The 15,431-nt window shown below is 39.4% G+C and overlaps 1 protein-coding gene across 10 annotated transcripts in view; it reads right to left on the reverse strand.

Moving 5' to 3' along the window:
- CSGALNACT1 (chondroitin sulfate N-acetylgalactosaminyltransferase 1) overlaps positions 1-15,431 on the reverse strand; it is a 400,361-nt gene that overhangs the window by 132,052 nt on the left and 252,878 nt on the right. For 7 of the 10 annotated variants that reach the window (XM_027865507.1, XM_027865508.1, XM_027865509.1 and 4 more), the window contains one exon: positions 6,498-6,614. The exons of the other annotated variants lie outside the window; for them this stretch is intronic. The gene's annotated coding sequence lies outside the window, so the exon portion shown is untranslated. The remainder of the gene's footprint in view (positions 1-6,497; positions 6,615-15,431) is intronic. 10 annotated transcript variants of the gene reach the window in all.

Genomic DNA, 15,431 nt, shown 5'->3' on the forward strand with positions numbered 1-15,431 from the left:
TTACATAGGAAAATAATTATGTTGAAATATGTTTGTCAAAACATTTTTTTTACAAAAAAGCAAGTTTGTGATCTCCGTTGAATGTAAGAGTAAGTGGTGGGGAATCACTTCAGCCACTCATAATGGAGATAACAGGAAGAGCTTCTGGAAGGTAAAAGCCTCACATATGTCCCAGAAAAAGAAAGAAGGAGGTCAATTCAGGTAGAAGGTCTTCGGAGGATCTGTCAGGGGAAGGGGAGGATATGAGAAAGAAGGGAGGCTCTATCTCCTCAAGGAATTGAGGCAAGATGGGGCTCCTTCCCAGACCGACCCAATAGCAAGCTTATTATTATCCCAGGCATAGCCACTTGGGAAGAAGATAGATGGTTTGCAAAGTACTGAGAAGCTTCTAAACTTGGAGATAAGGGCTAATGAAGTAGATTTCCAAAGGGCTTAAACAGGGGTCCTTTACTTTTTTTTGTTTCATGACCCAGTCTGGTGAAGCCTATGGACCCCTTCCAAGAATAATGTTTTTCAATGCATGAAATAAAATACATAAGAGTACAAAGGCAGCCAATTATATTGAAATACAGTTGATGCTTTTTTAAATTCAATTACATCATGCTGAAAACCAATGTCTTTGATACTTTTCTAAATAGAATCTACTAATTAGGGACTAGGAACAGACAGCATGCTGTTTGGGCAGCTGACATTTGATTTGGTGGACAAAAGCAAAAGATGGGGCTCAGTCAGACATAAGAAGGAGGGCTAAGAGGGAGGGAGAGGCCCGGTCCCCTCTGCACATATACACAGACTGCTAGGACTGAGTGAAAGGTTATCTAACTGTGTTATTTTCCCCTCTGGTTGCTATGCACCTTCTAAGGTACTAGGAGATGTGCTCGGCACAGGACACAAAGGTGAGACGTAAACATTCACTACCTTCGAGAAGATTACATTCTATCAGAGGAAACACTACATACTCACAGGCAGCTAGGCGGGCATTGGATTGAGTGCCAGCCTTGGAATCTGGATGACCTCAGCTCGAATCCTGCCTCAGACACTAGTTGTATCACCATGGACAAGAAGGCAAAAGGGAACACGCGTTTATTAAGCATCTATTATGTGTCAGGAACTGGGCTAAATGCTTTACAAGCATTATCTCATTCAATCATCATAACAACTTTGGGAGGGAGGTGCTGTTATTATCCCCATTTTACAGTTGAGAAAACTGAGACAAACAGAAGTTAAGCAACTTGCTCACTTACAGCTAATAAGTGTCTGAGGTTTGATTTGAACTCCAGGCCCAGCATTCTATCTGCTCTAGTCACACTTGCACCATCTAGCTCTCTCTTAACCTCTCAAGGTCTCAATGCTCATGGGCAAGCTGTTCTGCAAACAAATTTGTACAAAAGAGATATTAAAGTCACCAAACCTAACCTCTGTCTGCCTCAGTTTCTGAGAAATGGGGACAATAAAAGTATTTATACCTCAATGTTTTGAGGATAAAATAATACAATATTTGTAAAGTGCTTTGTGAACCTTAAAGAACTATATAAATACTTATTATTATTATTATTACTATTATTATCAATACTATTATTTTCATTATTACATATGTAAATATATGCAAAATATATACAATGTAAAAACATGGTAATTTCAGGATGAGGGTACCAGCAGCTGGGGGAAGCATGGAAGGCTTCGTGTAGGAGGTGGTATTTGAGCCGAAATTTGAAAGAAGTCAGGTCCTCCAAGAGAAGGGGTAAGGAGCTAATGCATTCCAGGCATGGGGGGAGGAGATGGTGACAGTCAAGCTGAGGCACAGAGACAAGAGATGTGAGAGGAACAGTAGATAGGCCAGTTTGGTCGGACCACAGAGTCCAGGGAGGGCTGCCATGTCTGGAAAGGTAGGCTGGAGCCGGACCACGAGGGGAGTTGAATGCCAAACAGTGGCTTATATTTGGTCCGAGAGATTACAGGGAGCTTCCTGAGCAACAGTGAGGAAGGTCTCATTACAGTCCAGGATAAAAAGAGGTCTACCCAGCTTTGTCTTTCTGTATCCAACAGACTGGTTATTTCTTAGCCATCCCACCTCTTCCCACCTGGTGTCCCTTCCTCTCAGCCCTGCCAATTCTCTGAAATGCCCCATATTTTTAACCTATTCTAAGCCAGAAACTTTCAGTTTTCCATCTGACTTCACGGAAAAGAGTATCTGAGCAGGACCCTTCCTCTTTCCCCTTCCAATAAAAGCCTGAGAACTGCCATGACGAACCTTCCCCCTTAGCTGAGTAAGCTGTCCTGAAGCAAGAACTCGATCAATCAACATTCAATCAACCAATATTTATTAAATACTTACTATGGGGACTGAGTGAAGCCCTGAGGATACAAACTAAGGCAAAAACAGCCCTTTCCCTTCCCTTCGGTGCTCATAGTAGACAAGAGATCATGAAAACTATGTATAAACAAGATATGTAAGCAAATCAACTCAACAAGCAGGTACTGTGCTATACTCTGGGGATGCAAAGAAAGGAAAAAAACAGTTCTGCTCTCAAGGAGCTTACAATCTAATGGAGGAATCAACATGCAAACAGGTATGTACAGTATACATACATATATATATACACACACACACATACATATATATAATTTCTACAATTTATGTCTATAAATTGTATAAAATATATAGGAAAATATATACATTATATTAAATATATTATAAAATTTATATATAAAATAAAGTTTTATGAAATTTATATATTATATATAATCTATATTTTATATATAAAACATATAAATTGGATACAGTATCAGAGAAAAGGCACTAGAATTAAGGGGGAACTGGAACGACTATTTGCAGAAGGTAGGGCTTTAGCTGACACTTGAAGGAAGCTGGGAACGTCAGCAGGTAGAGATGAGGAGGGAGAGCGTTCCAGGAATGAGGAACAAGCTAGGGAAAAATGTCTGGGAGATGGAGTGTCCCATGCAGGGAATAGCAGGAATGCCAGTCTCACTGGCTCAAAAAGTATGTGGAGTAAAGTAAGGTATCAGAAGACTAGAAGGTAGGAAGGGGTCAGGTTAAGAAAGGCTTTGAAAGCCAAAGAGAGGGTTTTATATTTGATCCTCAAAGCAATAGGAAGCCACGGGAGTTTACTGAATGGGGAGTGGGAGGTAGGGAAGGAGGAGAGAAGGTGACATTGTCAGAGCTGCACTTTAGGAAGATCACTTTGACAGCTAAGTGGAGGATGGACTGGAGTGGGGAGAGACTCAAGGCAAGGCAGACCCACCAGCAGGCTATTGCAACAGCCCAGATGTGAGATGAGGGCTTGCCCTGGGTTATGGCAGTGTCAGAGAAGTGAAGCAACAACACTAGAGATGTTGTGAAGGTAGAATCAACAGGGCTTGGCAAGAGATTGGCTATGAAGACCAGGGGATGACAGTGAGGTCACAAACTTAGAGGACTAGAAGACTAATGGTGTAAAAACTGTTTTTACAAGTAACTGGGGAAAAATAAAATACTACATTAAAAAAAAAAAGATTGATGGCGTCCTCAACAGTAATAGGAAAGGTAGAAGAGGGGAGGGTTTGGGGGTAAATATAATGAATTTACTTTTGGACATATAGTGTTTAAATGTCTATGGAACTCAAGAGTTCTATGCCTTAGTGGACTCCCTCCATCTGTCACACCCTGACATCGTGCAAGAAGCTACTGGGTGACATCCTAGGTTGCATTCCTTCCCTGCCCCTTCGCAATCCTGCTTGGGGGTGTCAGTCATGACCTGGTATAAGGTAGATCAGTGGGCTGCCCTAGTCCGAAAATATCAGTCCTGGCCCCAACAAGGTGCTCAATTGTCTGCCCTCACCTTGAGGTCCTTGCCTCCTGCTCCTGGGGTCCCTCCGGATAAACCAGCTGGCTTTACTTTCCCTTTGTGGCTTTCCATTAAACATACTAAATAAAAAGATCTGTTCCTTTTCAGCACTGAATGATGCATCAACCCTTCTGTGAAGCCCTTTTAGTCATAATATGGACCCTAAGAGGTCAGCGGCCTCATTTACAGACTGAACTGAGCATTGGAGCATGAGAGGAGGAAGGTGGGGGAGAGTCAAGCTAGAAGTTCATCAAGCCAAAACCTAGGGCTTGATGACAAAAAAACTGATCTCACATTTGGTCACCAGTATAATATGTGAGCTCAAGGCTCATGGTGTCACAGAAGAGGGGGATAATGCAGAAGACAGGAAAGAGCCAACCAGACTCTCTGCTCTGAAGGAAATAGATCAGGCAGATTCACATAACTTGGCCAGGTCATTTTTGCCCCTAGTAAGCAGCAAAGTAATGTTGATGGGTAATGTGCCATTTTAACTACTTCACTATTATCAAAGACAAGGTCAAAAACATGGAAAGGAATGAGGTTTCCTACAGAACAGGAGAAACAGCTAGCAATGAATGATATAGAATTTTAAGGCTTAAAAACCAGTATACACATGTTTTCTCATTTGGTCCTCATAGTAACTCTGTAAGGTAAACCCAAGGTTGCACAGTTAGTATCTAAGGGAGGATTTGAACTCAGGTCTATGGTACTTTAAGTAGACTAAATCAAAGGTTTAGATTTTAAGATAAAGCACAATTGAGTGATGCAAAACATTCTTTGTAATGAAAAGTTCTTACACATATACACATACACACATTGTATTTATTGTGATGTTTTATATTTGTGTGCACGCCCAATTCTCACACAAGGTCAAAAGCACACTAAGCATACATCCCAGAATGTTAAAAATAGGTAAATTAAGGCACAGCGCTGTGAGTTCATGTCTCAGATACTTTGATCTCTGCTGCCATTCTTCCAAGGCTTCCCCCTGCTTTCTGTTCTGTTTACAAAATCTTTCCATTGTGTTTTCCAAACCACCAACTTGTTTCCTGGACTCAGGTATTCACTTAGCCCCTAGGAATCCTTTATTGTTAACAATCCCTGTCAACAGTGATTATTTAATGGTACTGCCTAGCAACGATTCGACAATCCACATTTTAGGGTGTTTTAAAGGTGGTCGAGGGTAGTTAGTGCAAGGGTTATTATTGCCTTATTACAAATGAGCAAACTCAGACAAAGAGAAAGTTAATGCCTTACCCGGAGGTGAGGTGTCAAGTCGGGATTTGAACCCAGGTCTCTCCTGACTCAAATTCTATGTTCTTTTTTACTCTACCACACTGTTTTTTGTTTTGGTTTGTTTTGGTTTTGGAAGCAATCAGGTTAAGCTATTTGCCCAGGGTCAGATAGCTAGTAAGTATCTGAGATCAAATCTGAACTCAGGTACTCCTGACTCCAGGGCAGGTGTTCTAGTCACTGTTTTTATTTAATGACCAACCATCTACTGAGTTAATGTCTCTGGATTAGTCACATCGTGGCCCCAGTTAGGACAATTTAAAAGTAAATTTAGCTAATTCCTGTTTTGTTATTCTGAATAATTATGCTTCTTTTTATAAAACACTGGTGAATGTTTTTCATCAAAATATATTTGCCCATGAAAGAGGAAAACATTCAGGTTTCATAATTTTTCCATACCTGAAGGAAGCTTGAATTGCCAAGCTAACACTCCCTACAGGAAACTCAAGTATCCAGAAGTGAAAGCAAATCCTGGGAGGGACAGAACAGTCAATTACTTTAGAGTATGACTGAAAACCCCAAACCTTCCCAAAGTGTATTTTAATTAGGAACTCTTAAAGCTGGAAAAGCCTTCAAGGCCCAGACAAATAACTTGGTAAAATGATAGATTGTGGACACAGGGGACTTGTACAACACAATACCTGTGTCTAGAGATAGCTGGCTGGATCTGGAGCTAGGAAAACCTGAGTTCAAATTCAGCCTCAGATACTTATTAACTGTGTGATCCCAACCAAGCAAGTTACTTAGCCTCAGTTTCCTCATCTATAAAATGGGGTTAATAACAGCACCTCCCTGCCAGGATGGTTGTGAGTATCAAATGAGATATTTGTTAAGTGCCTTGCAAACCTTGTATAAACACTAGCTATTTTCTGACTATTATTATTTCAGAAGCAGTCACCCCCAACCCTGCTCATCTCCAACACTCACTGTATCCAGAAAAAGAAAAAAGTTTTCTCATTCGTTGTTTCCTTTTATCTTTTTTAATCCTTTAACCCCCTTATTATTCCATTTTACCGATAAGGAAACTGAGGCACTAAGAAAGAGGAAGGAAGAGGTCACAAGAGTCTGGTTTAGTCCTGCTGGGTCTTACACAGGCTGGACAACCCTGGACAGATCTCTTACCCTCTCAGTACCTCTGGGCCAATCTCCAAGACAATAAACAACAGAGCAAATGCCGCTTATCCCCACCCCTACCTGACATTCCTCCTAGTTTCCTCACACACTGTCATTTCTAGAAGCAAAAGAATTCAGACCAATGGCCTTTTGCTATGAAAAGAAAACATAACTTTTAGGAAACACCCAAGTCGATCTGCCGGAGCTAGCATAAATCCCCAAATTGCCCTTTTATTTTCTACTCACCAGGTAGATCCCTCCATCGGGGCTCCTAAGTGCCAGCAGAGGTTTGGATTTCTAAATCACCAGCTTTCTGTTTCTCCGATGTCTCAGCTAAGGAAGTGGCCTTACCAGCAAGCTTTCCTGTACATGAGCATGAATAACATACACTGAGAAGGGGGCCTGTGCACCGGCCAGTTCACTTCTGACCTGTACTTCCTCAAAAACTATTCAAAGGATGGGAGTAAATGCTGTACAGGGAAATTCAAATGTCTCCTGAGATGCTTTAAAACTGCAGTTTTCCTGCAGCTAGAAATGAGATGAATCAGGGCTTCAGACATATTCCCCAAAAAATTAACTGGAAGAAAAAAAAAAAGCTGCTTCCTGAAATAATGCTTCAAGATGTCTATGGTGAGCTGAGCTCTATGAATGGCTTCTTTCCACTGTTCTTCATTATCTTGACATGCAAACACCCTTTGGCTCAAAGCTACCAGGGACTGGCATGATAGGCCTCCCCCTAAATGGCAAAGAGGAGAATGATTGGATAGGAATCCAATCATCCTTTTCATCATTGCATATGAATCCAAAACCATTGCTGAAAACGGCCACACTGGAGGCTAGGAATTTCACGGCAGCAAGGCAAATAGCCAGTGTGCGCCACACTCCTCCAACAAGCTGTATCCAACTCAGGTCCCCAGTGAACCCAGGCGCCCAGTCCCATTTACACATTGTGATGCATGCTGGTTTGAAAATAGAATGCTTATTGCTGCTAAAACAGCAGAAGGTCATTTCAAAAAGAAAGCCCACTTCCCAACAGTAACATGGACGTGGAAAATATCTTTTCTAAAATTCACAATAACTAAAATTCAATTTATTGACAATTCTCTTTCATTAGCATTCAGCCTCCTCCCCCAAACGCCCCACAGCAAGGGAAAGATACATGAGCTTTGTCAAGCTTCTTATTTCTTTTTTAAAATATTAGTTCTTTCCAAGAGGAAAGAGAATGTAGTGTGTATATGTATATAAAATATGTGTGCATCTATATTGTATGTATATAGATATGTATCTATATACACACATGATCTAATAGATCTGACTTTCCACAAATGCGATTATCCTATGGATAGATGGTAAGAGCAGAGGAGGATTCTTAGCTTTTAATGAAACCTTATTTGTCTCCATTAAAAGTCTATCGTAAGTACAAAGGGGAGGCAGCTAGGTTGTGCAGTGGATAGAGCTCTGGACTTGGATTCAGGAAGATTTATCCTCATGAGTTCAAATCCGGCCTCAGACATTTACTAGCTATGTGACCTGGGCAAGTCACTTTACCCTGTTTGCCTGAGTTTTCTCATCTGTAAAATGAGCTGGAGAAGGAAATGGCAAATCACTTCAGCATCTTTGCCAAGATAACCCCAAATGGGGTCACAGAATAGGACACAACTGAAAAGTGACCGAACAACAACAACAAAGTACAAACAACCTTAGTCCTCATGAAAAGACATGAGAAGATATCTCCTCTTACTTCTTCTCAGAGATTGGGGAAGGGGGTGGTGTAATGATAGGGAGAAGGATCCAGGAGTGTGGAACACTGCATATAATGTCAGATTTTTTTGATGTATTGATTGGTTTTGCTGTACTTCTGTTTTCTCTCTTCTACCTCTTCTTTAGAGTAACTAGGTAATGCAGTGGATACAGCTCTGGGCTTGGAATCAGGAAGACATCCTCTTACGTTCAAATCTGACCTCAGACACTAGCTGGGTGACCCGGAGCAAGTCACTTAACATTGTTTGCCTTAGTTTCCTCATGAGTTGGAGAAGGAAATGGCAAATCACTCCAGTATCTTCACTAAGAAAACCCCAAGTGGGGTCATAAAGAGTTGCTCATGACTGAAATGACTGAACAACAAAAACCTCTTTTTTTCTTTTTTCAGTTTGAAAATTCTGTCATAAAGGATGGGCTCTCTGGGAGGGTAGAGACAGAAATACAAGGGGACATCTAGGTTACTTAAAAACAAAAGATATCAATAAAAACCTTTTTTTTTTCAAGAAAAGTCTATACTAAGAAAAGTTTTCTGAAACACTTCTTTTTGCAAACAAAAGCCTAATGGTTTTGTTTCCTTGAACACCTAAGTATCTTTATTTCTAACCCTTCTGGCTCAGAGATACTGGCTGGTTTTAATGAGAAAGGAAAGAAAATGCAAGTCATTATCAAGCATCCTGCCGCTTGGGCTTAAGACTCAGGTTAAGGATATGGTAAGAAAGACAACGTCCTCACTGTAGACAACTGAGAAACAGCATGCTTACTAGAGGGGCAGGCTCACCAGACATCTAAATCCAAATACTGCTGCAGAGGATGGGCCTCTCTTGCTGAGACATCAACTGACCATAAGTTCATGCCTGAGATTTTCACATAATCCTATTGCTTCCACTGGGACATCCCTCTACCAGTAGCAACCCAGAAGAGCAATACAGGGGATACAGTAGAAGAAGCCTTGCACACAGGTCCCCTCAACTGACTTGCATACAGGTCCCCCTTTTTCTAGATAATTCATCAAGGTAATAACTGCCAGCAACAACTGGTAAGGTAATGACAGATTAACTTTGGGGATTTCTCACAAATCACTCTCTTTGGCTTATGCCCCAAACTCAAGTTTCCGTTGGGAAATCAGAATTTGGTTCATTTTTCCCCATCCAAAATTTCCCCTGGAATTTCAGAAGCAAGGTCATCTTGAGGTCTCTTCAATAAAGGGGTAAAGGAATCTCAATTCCCAAGCAAGTACTAAGGTTAACCAGACATTAAATAAAAGACCAATTTTATTGCATCTAACAGAAGACATAAATCCATGACGTTTATGTGAATAAAAAAGTAAGAACTCTAACTTTCTGTACAGAAATGTGAAAGTACTTTGAAAAGCTGTTGTTCAGTTGTTTCAGTCATGTCTGACTCCATGAGCCCATTTGGGGTTTTCTTGGCAAAGATACTCAAGTGGTTTGCCATTTCCTTCTTCAGCTCATTTTACATATGAGAAAACTGAGGCAAACAGGGTGAAGTGAATTGCCCAGAGTCACACAGCTAGGAAGTATCTGAGGCCAGATTTGAAATCAGGAAATTGAGCCTGTCTGACTCTGGAGCTGGTATTCTATCCACTGTGCCACCGAGCTGCCTGTGAAGCAGATAAAATCTAAGAGAGAACTGGGCTTTCAATCTGTAACCTACACAAGTCACTTTACTACTCAAGGCATCAGTTTCCTCATCTTTCAAAGGAAGGGATTGGAACAGTTGAATTCTCAAGTTCCATTCAAACTTGAAAATTATATTAAAAAAATAATTGATAGTGGTAGGGCATGGAAATTAAAGCTGGCTGCCAAGAACCACAGCCAACTGAATGTCAATCAGAAATCAAGGTAAAGCAGTTCTGAAATCATGATATAAATGAGCAGGGGAGGGCAAGGTGTAATTTCGAAAAACTTTAAACATGACTCAACTTTTCTGAAACACATGTGTTCTATAAAGCAAAATCGGACTGTGGATAGACTACCTGGCTTGTCATTCCCCATTACTGAAAATATTAAAAATTCTAGACTTAGTCGGCAGAGAAATCCTGAAGCTCTCAACTTAGCCTAATATTTATTCACCAAAGCTCCACCTAATTTCTTCCATGTGGATGAGTTCCTTTAGAGAAGCTTCTTCACTGACATACTTCGTTCATTCGAAACCAAAAGGCTGCGTTGACGTTTGTGCTTAGACCCAAAAGCTGTTTAATCCTCCTACTGAAACAGCCTCCTGGGGTTCTGAAATTAAGACCTCGCTTAAAATTGAATAAGCTGGGGTAAGAGCATCGTTGTACATCTCAACCAATTGTCAAGGAGCCAGTTTAAGGGGGGGAAAAAAGACTACACTTGTGTGGTGATGGTTGGAAACAATGGGGGAGGAGAAATGTCAGAAATTTAAGAGAAGACCTTAAAAAAAATGTTCCCAATCTGCAAATGTCTCACCTGTGAATCACAGGATCACAGATTTAAAGTTGAAAGAGACCTGTGAGGTCATCTAATTCGACTTCATTTTACAGATCAGGAAACTGAAGCTTAGAGAGGAACTGAAACTCAGGCCTTCCTCTTCCTCTTGCAACACAATGCCTCTCCTAGGTAGGCAACTGTTAACTCTCCTTGAGGGTATTCTATTTCTTGTGTCAACTAATATTGCTGCAGACTGACTAGTCTGTCAGTCAACAGACATTTAAGCAACAACTACATGTCACACACTGTACTAAGCACTGGGGATACAAAAAAAGTCAAAACATAGTCCGTGTCATCAAGGAGCTAACAATTCAATGGGACTGTGACTAGCTAATATTAGCTAGAACAGATAATAATAGCTAACATTTATATAGCACATTAATGTTTGCAAAGCACTTTCCAAATATCTCGTTTGATCCCTCACAATATCTCTGGAAGGTAGATGCTATTATTATCCCCATTTTATAGATAAGGAAACTGAGGCAAACAGTGGTCAAGTTACTTGATTAGGGATCACACAGCTAGCAAGTATCCAAGACAGGATTCAAAACCAGGTCTTCCTGACTCCAAGTCAAACACAATCCACTACACACACTAGCTGTATTATGCTTATTAAATTGAACTGAGTAATTCAACATACTGGGAATCTCTAACCTGGATAAGAGAAGACTCAGGAGAACCATATTCATTGTCTTTAAACAGTAGAAGAATTAGACTTTTTCTATTTGGTCCCAGCTCAGAACTAAGAATACCGGCCACAGGTTATAAGGAAGCGAATGTTGGTTCAATAAGATAATTTCTTAATAAGTTCAAGCCATTCAACAATAGAATTGGTTATATTATGAGACATTTAAGTTCCCTGGCACTGGAAATATTCAAGCAGAGAGTCATGTTGCATCAGGGATTTCTTTGGGAGGTATCAGTTTTGACTGGATGATTTCTAAGGTCTTGCTCAAGTCTAAGTTACTGATTTTTTGATTCCTCTAGTTCATTATGATCTATTTATCTTTTGAACTCCCATAGCCCTTATCATCCATAACACTTGCCCTGACACTAATATGTCATTGCCTCACTTTGTTTACTAACTCTTGTATGTGAATATCTTGTCTCTCCAACTAGACCCACAAATCTCTTTACCTCCCATTGCTACTAGCATAGTGTGCTAAATATACAGTTTACATGCACCAAGATTTTGGGGACACCCTTTATAACAAATGTTTCATAATATGAATGAAGTAGCATAGTGCTTTGCAAAATGTGCCAGACTAAGAATCAAACACTCAACACCAGCATTTTTTTTTTCAGTACATGCCATGTGCAAAGGGTATAACTAAGAAAGTGAAAAACAGTCTTTGCCTGTAAGGGGCTTACATTCTGCAATGTTGGGAATGAGGAGAGAGATATAACATGAACACGGCTAAATCAATACAAGATCAATCGATCCAACACCTAGGTTTCAGTCCTAGCTCTGACCTTTCCTAATTGTGTGACTGTGGGCAAATCATTTCATCTTTTTTAGTTTATTTCCTCATCTGTAAAATGAGTAAAAAACAATAATGATAATCATGACTTGGACCACCTACAGAGTAGTTGTAAGGAAAGTTATCATTATCAACAATGTAATTTATTATCTATTTAATGACATATATCAAGGCTCATCCTTTAAGAATGTAAAGCATAGGTAATCTTTTTTGTTTTTTCCCAACATGCCATGACATATATAGGGTAAGTAATATTCCCTTTGTGCCCTTGTGGTAAACTGAGGTAGTGATAATAAGTTCAAAGTCATACAGAGAATGGCAAAATAACACAATTTCAGGCTGGAAGCAGCCTTAGAGATTATCTGCACTGGGTTCCTCATTTTACAAATGAGAAAACTAAGGTTCAATGAAGTAGTAACACTTATTCAAGTTCTTAAGAACCAGAGCCAGGACTCAAAAACTCCAAATCTAGGGCTCTTTCTACCACAAAAAGGGTTCTTAATCCTGGGTCCAAAAATTGTTTGGGGTTTTTTGAATAATATTTAATTTTTCCCAATTACATGTAAAAACAATTTTTAACATTCATTTTTAAAAAAAATTTGACATAAAATTGTTTTTAAAAATATTTTGTTAACTGTATTTCAATATAATTGGTTTCCTTTATAATCCTGTATATTTTATGCATTTTAAAACATTCTTCTGAGAGGGAAGCTGTAGGCTTTGACAGACTGCCAAAGGAGGTCTATAACTCACCAAAAAAAGTTAAGAACTCCTATTTTAGGGGTTGTCTATGTTCAACCACCTCATTTTACAAAGTATAAAACTGGGACATGCAAGAGGTAAAGTGACTGCCTAGGATCATGTAAATAGGAAGTGGTAGAGTCTAGATTCAAAACCAGATCTCTTGATCCCAAATCTGGTATTCTTTCTATGTTACTGGCTTCCTCTTTCCTTGGGATCTTAGAAATCACCTAGTTCAAGAGTTCTTAACTTGGATTCCATGAACTTATCTTTTTTAAAAAATATTTTTACAGCTAATTCAAAATAATTGGTGTACTTTGTAATCTTCTATTTCATTTTATGCATTTAAAATATGATTTTGAGTAAATCTGAGTATAATTCTACCAGGGGGAAAAAATGGGCCTTTAATAAGGACTTCCAAGCATTCTTGATGAAAAGACCAGAGCTACAAAGAAACTTTGAAGTTCTAATACAAGGGTCAAGAGAAACATAAAAAGATAAAGATTAATTAAAAATCATGAGGGGTTTAACAAGAATAAACTGCTTACATTCAAATACAGGGAGATGATACATGTGTACCCTATCACCATCAGAGGTCAAAAAGGGAGTCTAAATAGAGAGTCTGGGAATGTTTCTGTTGTCTTATTGATCTTAATGGAAGAATGGAAAGGGAGGGGAAGAGGAAAACATTAGGAAGAGGGGGAAAGGAGAAGGTTAGGAAAAATTATCTCAGAGTATGCAAGTAGGAATCTGTACATAAAAGGAAGATGGGGTGGGAGGAAAAGCTGATATTTAAACCTCACTCTCATCTGAAATGGTCAAAAGAGAAAAGAATAAACACACACACCCACATACAGGTACAGAAATACATTCCACTAAAGGTAAATAAGAGGCAAAGGGGAGAAGGGAGGAGGGGGAATTAGAGGGAGGGCAGATTAAGGGAGAAACTAGTCCAAAACAAAGCAACTCTAACCATGGACGTACAAAAATATTTATGGCTATTTTTGTGGTGGCAAAAAATTGGAAACTGACAGGACGCCCATCAATTGGTTGAGTAAGTTGTGTATGACTTAATAAGTTATGGTATGTGAAAGTGGTAGAATACTATTGAGTTATAAGAAATTATAAAGAGGATGGTATCAGAGAAATCTGGAAAAATATGGGTGAAATGATTGGAGTAAAGGAGCTAAACCAGGAGAACAATTTATATAATGATGATATTACAAAGACAAACAGCTTTGAAAGACTTAGGAAATCTGATGACCAACCATGATTCCAGAAGCGTCATGATGAAACATGTTACCTACCTCCTGATAGAGAGGTGAAGGGCTCAGAGAACAGAATGAAAAATATTCTCTCTCCTTTTTTGACATGCCCAATGTGGAAATTCGTTTTGCTTGACAAACATATTTGTAAGAAGGGTTTTGTTTTGTTTTCTTTTCTTTCTCAACTAAGGGGTAAGTGTGGGAGGGAGAGAAGACAGATTTTTGCTGATTGAAAAAATTTGAATCAAAAAATGTAATTAAAATATTATTCTGAATAGCTAATACTTTTGCACTTTGCAAAGCATTTTTCATGTTATTTCATTTATTCCTCTCAACAACGCTTTGAGGTAGGTGCTATTATTATCCTCATTTTACACCTGAGAAACAAGCAGATGGAGGTTAAATGACTTGCCCAAGATCATGTAAGTGTCTGAGACAGGATTTGAACCCAGATCTTTCTGATTCTCATGTCCAGCATTCTACTGACTACCACTTAGCTGCCTCAGAGAAGGGATAAAAAGTCTTCGCCAGCCTGCCAAAGTGAAGAAAACTTTCCCTAAACCATAGTGTTTCTATCATATGGGGGGAAAGGGGAAATTGTCTCGTTCCTAGACCAGTATCCTTTCCATTTCCACAGCATCTACAATCTATATATTTTTCTACGTCCAACCTCAAGCTCCCTTCTGCCCTCCTAAAATAAAATAAAATAAAATGCACTACAGACAAAATAAGTTTTATCCAATCTCTACTCAAACTTCTCTTGTTTTTTAAAGTTAAAAGCAGTATGAGGCTTTTTTTGACTCAACCATGTAAATCCTCCTGCTTTTCCTCGTCTGAGGTTCCTTTTGTGAGCTCGGAATTTTCTGCAAATGTTCTCATTAATAAATAATATTCAGCTGAACTACTCTGACATGTTACTCTCCACAGAGAGTTGTGCAATTTCCCTACTGACAAATGCAGCACAGAATAGAAAATGTGCTTATGCAGACCTAGAGCATTTTTACTTAGAAAAAGTACTTTCAAATACACTTAATTCTCTACAATTTCTTTGCAGGTAGTTTAAAAGTCATGGTAAAGTGCACTGCCTTTCTTCCCTTCTCCACAAAGAAAATGGTTCCATTGCTTTAGTCGCTTTATGAATTGGTCTCAGGTATAATATTTTTCTCTTAGAATCATCTCGATGAGTTGTTACCACAGGCTTCCTGAGCCCAACAATGGGGGAAGCCACACTGGACACCAGCTGCCATTGGTCATGCCATAGGGATAGTTCTGAATGTCTGTTTTGTGCTCACTCATCGCAATGGTGTCCTTCCATTGCCCAACAAAATCTTATGATACTAACAATATGTCAACATGAACGAAAGATAGCATGATGTAGGGGAAGGAGCTCTGGATTTAAGAGTCAAAAAGATATGAATTTGAAAGTTCCCATGCTGCAGGATTCACAGGAGCAATCAA

The sequence above is a fragment of the Vombatus ursinus genome, unplaced genomic scaffold (genome assembly GCF_900497805.2).
Source record: "Vombatus ursinus unplaced genomic scaffold, bare-nosed wombat genome assembly UNPS02014778.1, whole genome shotgun sequence".
NCBI classification, from domain to species: domain Eukaryota; kingdom Metazoa; phylum Chordata; class Mammalia; order Diprotodontia; family Vombatidae; genus Vombatus; species Vombatus ursinus.